Genomic DNA, 16,067 nt, shown 5'->3' on the forward strand with positions numbered 1-16,067 from the left:
TATGAGCTCAGTGTAAGGAATGTGTTTCTGTGCGCACGTTCTAAAGTTCCAGTTGAGGAGAGCATCGCTGGATTTGAGACTTCCAGACTTGATCGTCCTACCATAATATGTCTCAAGTATTATAGAGGGCATGTATTATCATAGACCCTAGATGTTTATTTAATAATAAACTCTATTTTTTTTCTCACGTATTTTAGAGACTATTGTTGGTTCTCCCCCATATTTTAAAATACTTATATTTTGTAAATACATTATACATTGGTCATGTTATATTATATTTTAACGTTAAATTGGCCAAAACAATTTCAAAAAAATGGCTCGCCACTTATGTGATTCCGCTTGGCATTCTAATCATCTAGACTTCAATTGGATCGACTTAGGGTGTTACAACTGCCTTAATTAGCTAAGTGACTCTTTCCAAGCCCTTTTGCTAAATATTTTACAATAAAAAATTCAATCTAGTTTTTTAGAATAACCCAACCCAATTTGATAATACTCTCATATATAATGTTGAAGAAAATCGTTTTAAAAGATCAATCATATTAGCATTAAGATCATCCCAAATTCTAGGATCAAATATATCTAGCAAGTTTTTAGCATCAATATTATTTTCAACATTGAAAGCAACATTTTCAATATTAACTAATGTATTTATCACTAATAGGATTAGAATTATCATTTTGAATTAACACATCACCATCATTTAAAGGTTTATCTTTATCAACATGCATATTTTCATTCAAATCAACACAATTATCATTATTTTCATTCAAATTAACACAATTTTCATTCGAAATAATTTTATCATCAACATTATTAATTTCAGCAAAATTATGTGATTACTTCACAATGAACTTATCAAGAGCTCCTATTTGAATTGAGTTAACTCTCCCTATTTCTTTTTTCTTCTTCTTATATTTTCACATCAGAAATCATGTTTTATAATTACAAGGCCCATAATCAAATTCTCAAAGAAAGAGATCAAGTGATAAACTAAAAACCAAAAGGATATAAAGAATCTAAAAATTTAGAGGAATAAAAATTTGAAACAACCAAATTGAAGTCTTCAACAGGACTATCAAATTGGAGAAAAGACAACCTTGAAATTCCTAAAATCTTCAAATTCCTCAATTAAAAATTTAACCTAAAACAATAATTGTAAGATTTTTTTTGGGTTTAGATAATGAAGAAGATTGAAGAAGAATGAAATTAGGATAGATATATATATAATATTTTTTCCCGCTAGAAAATCATGATGTTAGTATATTTTTTTTAGAAATAAATGATTACAATTCATTTATTGAGACTATAAAAGAGAAAATGAAAAGGTTTTTTTTTTTAAATCTAATCATTAGAATTAGTAAAGGAATGATAATATTTTTTTAGGAAAATGATTTTGTATTAGCAGTTTTTTTAAATGTGGGGCCCCTAAAGTTTTGGGACCTTGTAACATATCACATTCTACACATGTAAAAGGACGAGCCTGATCATAATAGCTACGTGCAAGTCTCTGAAAGGAGATCAAGTACCTGTTGTTGGAAATATTAACTACAAAACATAGCCGTTGGCACTATCTGGAAGAATAAATGAATAAAAATAAAGTGTAACAATAAAATTGTGCCGTGGTGGTTCAATGCCATAGAAGCTAATTTGACCCGATAAGTGTAACCGCAACAATGGTCAAATACCCCCTTAGTTTAACACGGTTCTCCTAAAACTCGTACACCTAAGTGATTGGAGTAGACAAAAGGTGGTATTGCTCTTCACCATAAATTATTTTGTAAAGTGAAAAAGAACTTTGAAGAATTTTTGTATAATGAGAAAAATGTTTTTATAGCAGATAAGTAATATTTTCTAGGATGATTTGAAAATGCTACAAAGATTTTGTATTTATAGGTGCATTCTCTATACAAGAAACAAAGAAAAATGCATAAGTTACGGAATCGATTTATTGGTTGTAATATCACATCAATAAATATGTGCATAAATGGCTATAATAGTTGGAAATTAAAAGGTTGTCAGCTACGAACTTAGATGAAAAATATTCTAGGTTCATAGTCAAAATACACATGAGAAACTAGTTGTAATATCTATTAAATTACAACAATGAAATTATGAAAAATCAGCCATGCCAAATAAGAGAAAATATCACTTTCACACATTGAAAGATATCAGTTTTCACACTTTGAAAATGTGTCTATAAATACAATATCAGAAATTTCATTTCAGTTTTCTTGAAGATATTTTTTCTTAAAGAATTATTATGATTTTTCTCTAAAAAGAAAATATGCATGAGGTACGTGTCGAAGTCTAGTTGAGCCTGTTGAACGACGGCGGTGGCGTACACATGCAAGGGAGTTATCTAGTAACATTCAATATGAAGGGAAAGGGTATCCCTTTAAATACCTTCCCAAAGGTATATTCCTATTAAATGTGGGAGAAAAGCCTTTTGGTTTCTATAGCATTACTAATACTTGTCGAGTGAGTGAGTCAACTATGCATGATAAATGTTTGGATCCAATTAGTTTTTTCTTTTAAAAAAGACATAACTAGAATTATCTCATCATACTTGAAAAGAGGGGAAGTTCTTGTATATTATACAAGGATTGATATAAAATAGTCCCATTTCATTTTATGACACAAATAGTTCAAGGCATCACTCAAATTTGGGAATTAACTACAAAACAATTAAGTTAATTATGAGTGTATATGTTCAGAAAGTTCTTATTAATTTCATTTCTATTACGAGTGCATAAGTTAGAACATGTGTAATAATAAAAATATATTAGTTATCGTACTCTGAATCAAATCTATAATAAAAGTGTTGAATCTTGTGTTTGTTTCGAAATCTGAAGTGTACATTTTAATAGTTTATTGAATTATAGACTACACATCCTCAGGATTCTAGTAAGTGTATTAGAAAAAGAACTCAATGTTTTCATAGGAGATGACTAATCCTTCTCAATTACTTAGGTTACTTCATTAAGTTTATCTCAACATAAACCACTCAAACACATGCTATGATTAAGAGCTTTTACAACAACTCATTCTTTAAAATAAATGAGGTGACTTTCTTCAAGTTAATTTTAAATGAACCACCCAAACTATGGGATAATAAATCATTAAGAATAAATAATCAACCTCTTTAAACGATGAATTCAATAGGTAATTCTCAAATAGGATCACACAAACTCTTAGGATTGAATTAATTAAGAGTTTATTTAAAACTCAGCATTTATAACGATAAGTTCATTTGATCATTCGCGATAAAAGAAGCCACTCATCACTGGGTTATGAACTTATTAAGAGTAAATATTCAACCAAAATAGGTAAATTCATCAAGTATTTCTCACTAAGACCACCTAAATCCTAGGCTATGAATTTATTAAGAGCAAAATAGTTCAACCTTCTATATGTACATTATTCGTCATAAGGATAAGAGATTATGAACACTATGAGTCTTTCCATTGTTTCGTTTGCCACATTGAACTTAAGTAACTAAGTTGGGTGTCCACCATGAATTCCTCAATCAAAGGGCTTTAGGCCTATCCCCCTAAACGAGTCTTGAACCCATTTCTAACTTAACCCTTTGGTTAGCGGATCAACAAGGTTCCTCTCTGACTTCACATACTTTAAAGAAAGTACTTCATTCCTTATTAGATGTCTTATCGATTCATTTCTTATACGAACGAGTCCTTTCTTACCATTGTAACTTTGGCTATGTGCCACACATATTGTAGTTTGAGAATCACATAACTAGGACATTAAGGAGTCAGTTTTCCCTATAATGGAATTTTTGCTAATAAATTCTCAAATCATTCAACTTCTTACCCAACTAGATTGAGAGCAATGAATTCTGACTCTATCGTAGAACGAGAAATGCATGTTTGCTTTGCAGATTTCTATGAGATAGCTGCTTTGCCTATTATAAATACGTACCCACTCGTTGAGCTTGCTTCATCGTCATTGGAAACCCAATTAGTATCACAGAAACCCTCTAGGACTGTGGGATAGCCAACAAACTCAAGTTTCCAATCCATTGTACCTCTAAGGTATTTCAGTAAGTGTTTGAGAGCAATCCAATGTCCATTACTAGGATTATGGGTATATCTACTTAATCTACTAACATCATAGGCAATGTTTGGTCGAGTATAGTTCATTAAGAACATAAGGCTACCAATTATTTTTACATATTCCTTTTGGGAAACAGTACTTTCTTTATTCTCATAGAGATGTATGTAAGAGTTATAAGGGGACCTCGTAGGGATGTAATCAAAACTTTCAAATTTCTTCAACACTTTCTCAATATAGTGATTTTGATTTAAAAATCCCTTGTCAGCTTTAATAACTTTGACTCCTAAGATAACATCTACCTCTCCCAAATAAGTCATTTTAAATTTGGTAGAAAAGAAATTTTTGGTATTGTTAATGGCCTCAATGTTGGTGCTGAAAATTAGCATATCATCCACATATAGACTAATAATCACACAATTAGAACCAAACATTTTTGAATAAACATATGCATCAACTCAATTAAAAATAAACCTGAAACTAAGAATAGTTTTATGAAATTTCTCATGCCATTTCTTAAGAGCTTGCTTAAGGCAGTTAAGTGATTTTTTTAGCCTAAGTACTTTGTCCTCCATGCTGAAAGCCTCAAAACCTAGTTATTGCTCCTTGTAGATCTCCTCGTCTATATCTACATTCAAGAAAATTGTCTTTACATCCATTTGATGTACTTGTAATATGTGAATAGGGGCTAAAGCAAAAAAAAAAGCACGAATAGTTGAGATCTTAGTGACGGAGAGTATGTATGAAAAAAATCAATGTCAAATTTTTTAGTAAACCCTTTGACTACTAGTCTTACCTTATATCTCTGGATTGCCCATCTGGTCTAAGTTGTTTTTTCCTGAAAACCCATTTTTACTGATAAGTCTAAATCCCTTAGGCAAGTCAACTAATTCCCAAGTGTGATTAGACATTATTGATTATGGTTCTTCATTAATTGCATTTCTCCAAAAACTAACATCAATTGATCTTATAGATTCTTCATAAGTTTTAGGATCTTCATCTAGTAGAAAAGCTTAAGCTATAGGATCATAAATTAAGTCTAAGTCACTAACTTTAGTAATAAAGTAAGTTATAAAATATGGTCCAAAAGTAGTTTCTACTCTTTTTCTTTTTCTCCTTCTAGGCTTTATATCTTTCTAGAGTCTCCTTAGGTATATTAGAAAAAGTTGAAGCTGGGTTTTTTATTTGTGTATCAACCTTAAATCTAGGTTTCTTAAGAGAAAATACATTCTCAAAGAAAACAACATCTCTAGATTCACAAATTGGAAAATCATGCAAAGACATAAATCTATAGGTAACACTATTTGTAACATAACCAATAAACACAACGTCAACGGTTTTAGGAACGATAGTGGTTCTCTTAAAAGTAGGAAGTCCAACTTTGGTAAAACACACCCGCACTTTCAGGTATTGTAGGTTCATAGGATATCCTTTCCACAAATCATATGGGTTGCAATCTAATTTTTATGAGGTACACAATATAACAAATTATTAGCAGAAAGAATATGTAACACCTTTAACTTAGAAATCAAATCCAAATTGATGATGTCACATTAGACCACCAAAGTGATCCTACAAATCAAGACTCAGAAAAATACAATTTACTTAAAAGTTAAAATCCAATAATTCCAATATAAAAAAAAATATTTATAAAAGACGGAGCTACTTCATTTGAAAACCAAAATACTTAAATAAATAATTTACAGTAGACTTAAAAAAATCGTAATCTTTACATGCCCACTCAAGTCTCATCGTTGTACTCTGGTACTTCCACTAAGACTCCTCTGATGGCATCGTTGTCCCATTATAATCCTCGAAACCTGAACTTGAAGAGGTAATAATTAAAAGGGTGAGTTATTAAGCCTGGTGAGTACACATCGACCCTACTTTATTTCATGTGTCTCATAAAGTCAACATGCTAGCCATTTATGAACTTAAGCCATTAATCAATGATTCTTATAGTCTTATCATTACCAGTCGGGTTCATTATACTTACCCAAGGTCTAAAGGATACCATTTATTTTGTCATCAGATTACCTTACTCATCCTATCATATTCGTGATCTTTAGTAACTTTAAGTTCATTATGTAGTAGGCACGATAATTATCTAATCTAGGATATTCCTCTAATTCAATGAATTAGTTCCATGATATTAGTCTCTTCATTATGTATTTATCCGACAATTGTCTTATCCCAAATAATGTATTTATTTCAATCATCAACATGGGCAAAAGATCATGCTTATAATCATTATTTGCAAGAACATGAATATCATGCATATAATCAACAGCAAAAAGCGTGTGTATATCATGCATGTAATCATCAGTAGCAAGCTCAAGCATATAATGAATATGATCATTATTAGCATGTGCATATATATCATGCATATAATCATTATTACCAAGAGTATGCGTATCATGCATGTAATCATTAATAGCAGACACATGTATATCATCCATATAATCATTATTAGCAAGCGCATGTATATCATGCATATAATCATCAACAATAAGTGCATGTATCATCATGAAATATTATCAAGGATGCCCGAAGTAAACTCTAATGGGTGTCTATCTAGATGATGCGGGCCAAAATGTTATACTAATGTGGAATAGATATTTTATAGTAAACGAACCTGAAGGTCCAAATGCACCGAAGTGTATGAAATCGTAGATCTAAACGCACCGAAGTTTCAACACCGTCACGGATTTTCTCCACTAAGGTGAATGATCTGGAGAGACCAAGACAAAGCTGCTCGACAATAGGCCTGAAATTGTACCAACGACCTCTAACTAGTTTACTTGAGCAAGAACAATATTAGAATGCATGGAATGCACTCACCTCGGTATAACCAAACCATTAATAAGAATAATTAGGATAACTTACCTTAAGCCTCCCTATCATCATGCATCATCATAATAAAGAACATATTGAATTTCCTTAAGTCTTCCTAGTATTATGCTCCAAGTCATGAAACATGGAAATAATTTATGCATCACATAATACGTATTTTAATCTTTTATAAAGTCCATAAAACATTTACTACCCATAGGGTATTTTAAATCTTTCAACACAGAGGGTTTTCCAATCAATGTTATTCTTTACGAGTATCTTATTCATTTATCTTGTATTATTTTAGACATATAACTAATTAAGATATGTCACATACTTACATTAGTGAGAGTAACACGTAATCCCAGCACTAACTTAAACAGGTTTACACTAGTCAAATTTAACATACATTTCTAGTATGTAACTTATCATATACTTACACCATTTAAATTTGTCACATAATTCTCACAATAAACTCATAACAGACTTACCCTTAAAGATCTGGTTCCCAACCTAAAATCTGATTTCCAACCTGAAATCTAGTTTCCAACCTAAAATTTGGTTTCCAACCTAAAATCTGGTTTGCAACTTGAAATATGTTTTCCAACATGAAATCTGATTTTCAACCTGAAATATGTTTTCCAACCTTAAATCTAGTTTCCAATAGTGTGATCATATAACGAGGTAAGCTAAACGTGCTCATAATAGTTCTACCTAATCAATTTATCTTCAAAATAAAGCTCTTAGTAATTACAACCCAAACTTTAAATCGAGTTTCCATGTATGACAAGCAAGGAATCAAGATTATGAAAATCATGAAATAATCCAAAATTGAGGGTACTCACCTCAAGCAAGAATCCAATACCTTCACTAAAGATCTTACCCTTATCCCTTAAAAGAATAAGCTTTCTCCTCTTCCTTTTGATCTTCCACAAGTCTCTTTGCACAAAAACAACACAATTTCACAAAATATATTTTAACATCCTTAAAACACAAAGATATAACATGAATAATTAGAGAAGCACGGAGACTCTTACCCTTGGACTCTACCTCCAAGATTTACCTCTCCCATAACTTGATTTCTTCACTTGTCTCAAGAAAATACAACCTTAGAGGTGGAAGAAAATCACTCATCACTCTTCATTCTATCAAAATATCTAAACTCACAAACTCTCTCACTAGAACTTTCATGGAAAATCTTAGGTTTTGAATGTAACTCATTCAAAATCTTCATTCTTGTATTCAACTTTAGAGATGGGCTTTTTTTTATCTCTCATAGCTAATATCAAATCTTACTGGAAATGGAGGAAATGAAGAAAAGAGAGAGAACTCACATTGCCTCTTTTTCTCACATTTTCTTACAAAAGAAGAAGAATATAATCCTTTTATCTTTCTTCATCACTTTATTTACATATATAAACTTATTTTCTAAGGAAATGACAACCACATAATTCATTTAGATCCAATGGTCTAAATTGAAGATGAAACCCCATCCAATCTAATGATTCATAATCACCCAAATCACCCAAGTTAAAATATCTTATAACTTTTGGGGATACTTGATCCATCCACTCTTTCCTTGTTTTCACCTTAGAGATGTGTAATTCCATTATTTCAATTTAGTCACTGATCTCCCACAAATTAAATTCTAAGATTTAATTCTTCATATCATACATCAAATTTAATCCCTCAACGCATAGAAATTGTCTAACCTGACCTCAAAATAAAATTTTTATTTAACAATTTAGCCCTTAATGAAATTTTTGGGTGTTACAACTCTACCCCTCTAAAACATACGTCCTCAAATTTTTCACCAGATTTAAATAAATGTGAACATTGTTGACATTTCACATCATCAGTTTCCTTCACACAACACGAATTCAAAGTTTCTTGGTATTCACATTGAACGTTAATAATTCTATCTCATCACCACAAGTCACATCACATCAATTGAAATGATATTCGAGTGTAACGATCCTATTAATGCCTGGAAGTAAAATTTTTCGCTTAAATCTCACTTTTAGCATATAATCGACTGACTTATCCTTGCAATAAGTTCATCAAACAAAATGAGTATCCAATTTTAAGAGCACATATTTAAGCGAATAATATTCAAGTTCCGAGCAAATCACCAAAGAATCGCAACAACTTATCTATAAAATATGAGTTTTTCTTGTTCGTGATAAAATTTCATGAATTTACGAAGGATCGTAGATTTTAATTAGAATTTATTAATCTGAGATAAATGGGATCTTTGATTTAAAAAGAACATTCTTCCAACTTGTTTATCGATACCCTAGTTTCAAGCAAGGATGCCATCGAGGTAGTAATGAGGACACAATCGAATGTCAATTCAAACACAGACCGAAAATTATATTAACAAGGGAACAAGTGCCAACACATAGAGTTCTTATCAGACTCAAATAAACTAGGGCTAAACATAAAATGGATGTAAAGTTTCTGAATTTTCTTTCATCAGCGACACTGAAGAGACATTCATTGGAAATTTATTGGAAGTTATAGTTGATCAAGTTGTCAGAACACAAAAGATCATCCGAAAACTCAAACTAAAAGGAAGCCAATGTATCACTCAAAGAATTCACAACCTATAGGGTACGGAACTCGAATTTATATACATGAGTTTTATGAATCTTGAGCCATCATCATCTTGGATCAAACGATTTCTCTCTTCGAAAGTATACATGGGTAGTCACATCATAGGCTCTCACAAGAAATGATACATAACCTTGAAGTCTAATTTAATCATCGAATTTAATCAAAAACTGGTTAAGAAAGATCATCTTAAAGATAAGAATAAATAGTTTATCAAATCACAAAAAGATCAACATTCGATTGACTCGTCTAAATACATCAAATCCATATAAACTCAAGTTGGAGGAATCCAACAGGGTATCAGAGGTATTTATGCAACATAATTTGTAGAATTCACATTCACAATATGAACTTTAAGGCATTTAAAGTAACACAACCTCGGACTAATAAGCCTTTTTTTAACAAACACTTAACTCACCACAATAAAAACAATTGTAAGAGCATGATCTAGTTTTTTTTTCCTTCGAATGAACACGACTACTTGCCACCAAGAGATATTTGAATACGAAATATTATTTTTGAAAATGATAGGTATTCATTTAGCAAGGCTAGATGGAATTCGCTTATCAAAGAAAGTAAAGGATCAATTAGATTGATTACGAACATCAATTCAGAATTGCGGGTAAGAAATTGCCAATGCTGATAAGACTTCCACTTATTTAATATGTGAAAATGCCTAATTGAACGTTCTAAATTGAGAACTTACGGAAACGTCATCGACAAAATCATCCATCACCATGACAAGATCACAACAAAATATTTGATTTAAAAAAAAAATTACGAGAAAAATTATCATAATGCTTGACCTCCAAGATACAACCAGGAACCTTTAATTAATATGAGTCTGATTAGAGAATGAATTCTTAATAAAAAAAATGTCATAACCATTTTTTATAAATGTTAATTTTAAAATTATTATGACTTTATTTCAGAAATTTTGGATTTTGGTTTAATTTGAAATTTGGAGTCTCCATTGAACTTTGGGGTTAGGTATGTCGAATACCTAAAAACTTATTTTAAAATAATTTTAAGGAAAACATTTTTAAAGAAAAAAATATCAGTTTGCGTGTTGCCAAAAAATCATTTTAAGAAATTCATTTTAAGCAGTGCTAAAAATTGGTACCCTCGATTATATGTTGTCTAAAATGACGATATTTCATAAATTTGAACTCAAAATTTAATTTACGATCCGTTTATTCCTATGAACTAAAGAAAATGAGTGAATCTCTTTTTTAAAGATTGACTCGATAAAATATTTAATTCACTCGACTTTGTTTAAAAAGGATGTCTCCTTACCACATAGATTAACGGAAATTGAAATTCAGTTATGTTGGACGTAATTTTGTTAACCCATGATGCTAGACGATATTGCCTTTGAATATTTAAAAACGCGAAAATAAGTGCATGATTTATTAATGCAACATCAATAAATGACATACATAAAAATGGATGAAATATTCACATATCATGATAAAAAAATAACAAATACAAAAATAAATAAAAAACACAATGAATTTATTTATTAATATTTTCATTTAGAAAAATGAAAATGTCAAAAATTATACATTTATTTAAAGTGGAATAAAAATATCTATTTGACTTAAAATATATCAAAAAGTATAAATAATTATTAAATGATACTTGAAGATACTTTTTTTACCCATTTTGATTTATTTTATTATTATTATTATTATTCTTATTATATTATTATTAAATATATTATTATTATTATATATATTAAATATATATATAAATAATAAAAATACAAGCCCAAAACTCAAAGGCCCAATCAACCGGCCCAAACAAACTGAAACCCTAAACATTTAGGGTTTCAGCTAGGGTTTCTAACCCTAGCGCGCAGCCGCCTCTGCCTCCAGCCGCCCCACGTCGACGGTCAGCTGCCAGATGCTCGAATCCACTTCAGCCACGAAGCCGCCGCCTCGCTGAAGAATCCAGAAGCTTTGCTGCTTCAACACCCGCCGCCCACGTCGCAAGCTCTATGGGGTGAGTCCCACATAGCTCGGTGACTCACCGAACTCCACCTTCGGACCGGTCCGAGATAAGCGCCGTGATGGCTATAAAGCCATCACCCAACCTGCAGAGAAAGAGGACAGAGGTAGCCAACAGAAAAAAAAAAGAAGAACGGAGAACAAAAACAAAGAAAACCCACAACACAACAAGGAAAGGAAGAAGAGAGACTTACCGTGAAAGCCACCGCCTTGATCGGAGTCACCCGGCCTCTAGACGTCACCAAAACCTTCGAAAACCGAAGGTATTTTTTTTAGATTTACTTCGAACGAGACGCGCGATGGCTGACGGAGACTTCTCTCTGTTTTAGAGAGAAGCGAGAGAATTTTTTTCTCTCTCAGAGAAGAGAGAGAGGGGAAGAGATGAGAAATGAAGCTGGCCCTGCGGGCCAGCTGATTTTGGCTTTAAATAGCCCTTCCCGAACGACGCCGTTTCGGGGAGGGCTATTTGTGTAATTAAATAAAAGTTAAATCCTTTCCGCAGTCATCCTAATTTAAACTTACATTTTAGTCACTAAATCGGTATAATCTTTTAATTCAGATCTTTAATTTTAATTTTATTTATTTTAGTCCTTTGTATTAAATAAATATTTAGGGTAAATAACAGATTTAGTCCTATAATTTAATAATTAATATTTTAATGAATAGTGTTTAATTTATTTTATTCTAATATCCGAATTTTATATTAGTCACTAAATTAATAAATAAGAAAATAGCATGTTTAATCCCTATAATTTTGATTAATTATGAATTAGGTATTTAATTTTAATTTTACTATTTAGTCTAATTTTAAATCTTTTCATTATTTTATTGCTTTTAAATATATAGTTCTAATTGTATTCTTATTGTTTTAATTTTACTTGTTTATATTTAAATATTTTTATTATTATGTAGTCATATATATATATAATAATAATTTATATTTTTTTAAATTTTTTTAATATTTATTTATATCAAAGAAAGGGCAGTCTTAATACAACTGGATGTCCTATTCTGGTATTTTAAAATTAAATATTATAAAAAATTATTATTTATTTTATTCAAATTATATTCATTAATATCAAAGAAAGAGCTGTCTTAAGGCACCTAGAAGTCCTTTTCCGATATTTTTAAATTTTTTTATATAATTTTGAAATAATAGGATTATAAATTAAATATATTTTGAATTTTTTAAATTTTTAATAATAGAGACAATATATTAAAAAGTACCAATTTTGGGCGTTGTAGGGGTGCTATCCTTCCCTAAACGTAACCGACCACGAATCCCTTTATTATTAAAAAGAACGAATTTTGGTTATAAACGCAGATCGTTCATTTTTTAATTGATGTTTTCTTAAAACTCTTTTAAAAAAAATAATTTTTAGGTATTCGAACCTACCTGACCCAAAAGGCCGATGGCGACTCCCAATTATTTTCAAAAACCATTTATTCACATCAATTTCCCGCCAAATAACGCAGATCAGTTCATTTTTTAATTGATGTTTTCTTAAAACTCTTTTAAAAAAATATTTTTAGGTATTCGACCTACCTGACCCAAAAGGCCGATGGCGACTCCCAATTATTTTCCAAAAACCATTTATTCACATCAATTTCCCGCCAAATAAATATTTCGTACCCGGACGAAAACGGTTACGACAGCTTGGCGACTCCACTGGGGACTGGTCAAACTTTAAAACCAATTATAAATTGTCTCTATCAGTTAGAAATTAAAATTCATATATTAATTTTTAATTATTTTCTTTCAAATTATTTTTTTATTTTATTTAGATATTTTTTTATTTTTCTGTTTGTTGTTTGAACATTTCTCCTCACACACAACACTTGCATTGCATAACATAAAGCTCTATAATTGAGTTTGTCCTTTTTAAGTGGGAGTGAAAGCGACGTCTTCGTGAGAATTATTCTCCGTGTCAGACCTAGCAAGTAACTTTCGGGTTCATATGCTCTATGTCTTCGTGAGAATTTATTCTCCGTGTCAATCATAGAGAAATGTGTCCCCTCGAATTGAACTCGATCCACTTTAGTCTGTGATGGATTAGGATTGAGGGTTAATAGCCCAAGGGGGCACTAACAAGGACAATTCGGTACCTTTATTCTTAGAACTGAACCTTACTATAATAAACCCTAGAAACTCTTCCGATCTGAAGCCATGATGAATTTTGTCCAAATAGGTGTACACACAGGAGAAATGAATTCTAGCTTTCCTTTTAATTTATTTATTTTCTTACTGATTAAATTACATGTATATTTAAATTATTTAAATTATGAAAAAGCATGTTTAATAAAAATTTTATAGATATTATTATTAAATTTCTTTATTATGTAAACTAATTCATTTCTTTTTGTGTGTTCTTTATTTTTTTGTTGCATAGCATCATACAGGCATTGATCAGTTAATTGTCTCATTGGAAAGCTTTCATCCATGGATAAAAAGTGTTCAAATCAAATAATTCTAAACTCAGAAGTAAGACAGTGGGCTGAGGACTTACAAAGACAAGGAGGAGACAGTCTGCAGATATGTATCTGACTTGGCCAGTTATGCTCCAGTTTCGCTAAAAAGAAATGATATGCAAGATTTGCGAAGCATTTGGGAAAGTTGGGATTCAAACAAAAAATTGCAGTTTTCAGACTTACGGAGACATCCCATATTGCTCTATGTCGAAGTTGATGATGAATTACTCAGAGCCCTAATTCAATTCTGGAATCCAGGGTACAATTGCTTCACTCTCAATAAGGAGGACTTGGTCCTACTATTGAAGAGTACACAACTTTGCTACATATATAAGGGGCTTTGGAGAATCGAATCTATTCAAAGTCAATTAAAACTCAACCCTTTCGAGTTAAATTAGCAAGATTGCAGGGGTACGAGAAGAATGGGTGGCATCCGTACAAAACAAAAAGGCGAAAGCGAAGGCATTGCTTGGATAACATTAAAGAACTTATTCAGAGTCATCCAGACACTAAAGTACGATTCGATCTATTTGCTCTGAGTATGTATGGTATGGTCATCTTCCCAAAAGTATTGGGATATATTGAAGTGCAGTAGTAGATTTGTTTGAAAGCTACAAAAAAAGATTAATCCTGCCTCTGCAATTCTAGCAGAGACTTTCAGATCGTTAAATGCTTGTAGAAAGCTAGGAGGTGGACGATTCTCAGGGTGTACCCAGTGTTATATGTTTGGATCCGTAGCCATTTTTGGAGGACAGAAAAGACTTCATACCGACGCTTTAATACGGATTATTCACCATTAAAAGAATTTGGAGCAAGAATGGCCGAAAGAAATTAAGAAAGATATGTGGATTAATGCTTTCGAAATCTGCAAAGCAATGACATTGTTTGGCGAGCCCCGTGGCAAATCCAAAGGGAATTCTTTTATAAATGTGGTGATTACAATTGGATAATGTTGCTCGATTATGGGGAGGAATTGGATATGCACCACTTCTGGTCATAAGACAGTATGAAGGTCGTCAATTTGTACCTGTCCAGTTGGATTACATCATCTGAGTTTGCATCCACAGCAAAAATTATAAAAGAAATATCATGGAAGCTGTTACAGCTTGGAAAACAACTTTTTGTATCCGAGCTAAAGCAGCAAAAGAAATGCTAACTCCTGATTATGAGGAATGGAGATCTGTCAGGAAAAATGAAAATATTCCTCTACCAGATCAAAATGAGGATATCTCTATGGAAGATTCGCATTAAGGTGGTTCCATCAGAAATTGAAATCCTGAGAGCTGAGTTTGAAGCAGAAAGAGAAGGTTGGTCAAGAGAATTAGAGCAAATGAGACGAGATAAAGCTATGTTGGGTGTTGATATTGACTTTCATTCATCACAATGTGCAATGTTGAGAGAAAACAAAGAAAAAGTTGATGGTGAATTTAGAGCATTAAAGAAAAATTACCAAGAGTTATAAATCCGGAAAGCATCAGGACCAATCCAATCAACTACAGATGAGTAGAATTGAACATCGAGAAAAGTCGAGTTGAATCTGAAAGGAAAGAATAGCCGTCTACTCAAAAGTCTTGAGAAAGGAAAGCAAAAAATGGAAGATTTTGAGGTTGACAGAAGAGAGCGAATTATAAAACACAAAGCTGAACACTGGGAAATCATGAATGAAATGCAAAGAGAAAGGGATCGAGCCAAAGATTTAGAAGAGATGAAAAATGACATATTTGATAAATTTGAAGGTGAGAAAAATATCATGTTCAAAGGATTTGAATCTGAAATGAACCAGTTGATTGCTGAACTTGAAGTCAGGGGCCAAAAGATTGAAGAGTTCAATATTGAAAAAGAAAAATGGGAGCTGGAAAGAAAGAATTTCAACACCAAACTTGAGGTAGAGCGAGAAATGGCTAGCAATTGGATGCAAAGATGCAGAAACAAGAATGTTCAAATCCAGAAGATTAATCAAAGAACGCAAGAAGCACGAACAAAACTGAAGAAGATCTGGATCAGTCTAGAAACAAAAACTCAGAGTTTAACGCTTACATTTTGCAACTTGAAGAATCATTATTTCAAGAGAAA

Source organism: Hibiscus syriacus, unplaced genomic scaffold (assembly GCF_006381635.1).
Source record: "Hibiscus syriacus cultivar Baekdansim isolate YM2019G1 unplaced genomic scaffold, ASM638163v2 tig00110063_pilon, whole genome shotgun sequence".
Classification (NCBI taxonomy): Eukaryota; Viridiplantae; Streptophyta; class Magnoliopsida; order Malvales; family Malvaceae; genus Hibiscus; species Hibiscus syriacus.